Genomic DNA, 891 nt, shown 5'->3' with positions numbered 1-891 from the left:
AGGGTGTAAAAAAGGCACTTGTCTTTCAGAAACGATATTTTCTGATAGACAATATTATTATCTGATAGATAACATCAAGGTGAGAATTTGAATAATTTGAAAAACAATTTTAACATTATTTCAAATTCTCACTTTGATATAGATGTGGATATTTCCAATAGTAGCTCGCGTTCCAAAAAAACTATAGGCGTAATGTATGCATGCACAATGTTTGTATACATTTGAGGTTAAGTGGGCACGTGACCCGTGAGAATAATATTAGTTTTTAAAATTCACATTATGATTATATTGCAAAGATCAAAAATGAATGAGACTTAAAGACCGGCGTGTTTTTTAATAACCGATGGCATGCGGTGAGTGTACACTTAATTACCGGCGGTGTCGTATGCATTTGAGGTTAATTGAGCACGTGCTCCCTGAAACTTCCATTCTTTAGAAATGATCGCATTATGAAGATTAAAAAGTATACAAAAATAAATAAGGAATGAAAAATATAATGTCTACTTACGTTTATTTGTATTCAGTTTTTTTTCAGCCACTATTTAAGTAAAAAACACATTCCGTCAAGTGAAAAAATAGTAATGGGATATCGAAATCGAAATCATGACAAAATATCGATATTGACTTTGATATATCGGCTTCTAAATATCGATATGAAATATTGATATATCAAACTCTGAATATCGATATTTTCGATATTTCGATATCGATATCCCATCACTATTTCGTAGCACACAGTTCCTTCTCCTTACTATCACTTCGTGCGTATAACCAAATTCTGAAAAAAAGGTTATGTTCCCCATGATTCACCTCGCATTTCAAATAAATAATTAATTACGAATTAAAAACAATGTAACGCAATATTAGAATGAGTTCACAAAAATTTTCGGG

General features: G+C 31.2%; 1 protein-coding gene across 1 annotated transcript in view; it reads right to left on the bottom strand.

Moving 5' to 3' along the window:
• LOC117180146 overlaps positions 1-579 on the bottom strand; it is a 4,823-nt gene extending 4,244 nt beyond the window's left edge. Inside the window, exon 1 of the mRNA XM_033372490.1 lies at positions 509-579. The gene's annotated coding sequence lies outside the window, so the exon portion shown is untranslated. The remainder of the gene's footprint in view (positions 1-508) is intronic.
• Between the last annotated feature and the right edge of the window lie 312 nt (positions 580-891).

The sequence above is a fragment of the Belonocnema kinseyi genome, chromosome 9 (assembly GCF_010883055.1).
Source record: "Belonocnema kinseyi isolate 2016_QV_RU_SX_M_011 chromosome 9, B_treatae_v1, whole genome shotgun sequence".
NCBI classification, from domain to species: Eukaryota; Metazoa; Arthropoda; class Insecta; order Hymenoptera; family Cynipidae; genus Belonocnema; species Belonocnema kinseyi.
The sequence above is the reverse complement of the archived record's forward strand: the minus strand, read 5'-3'. Positions and strand labels throughout refer to the sequence as shown.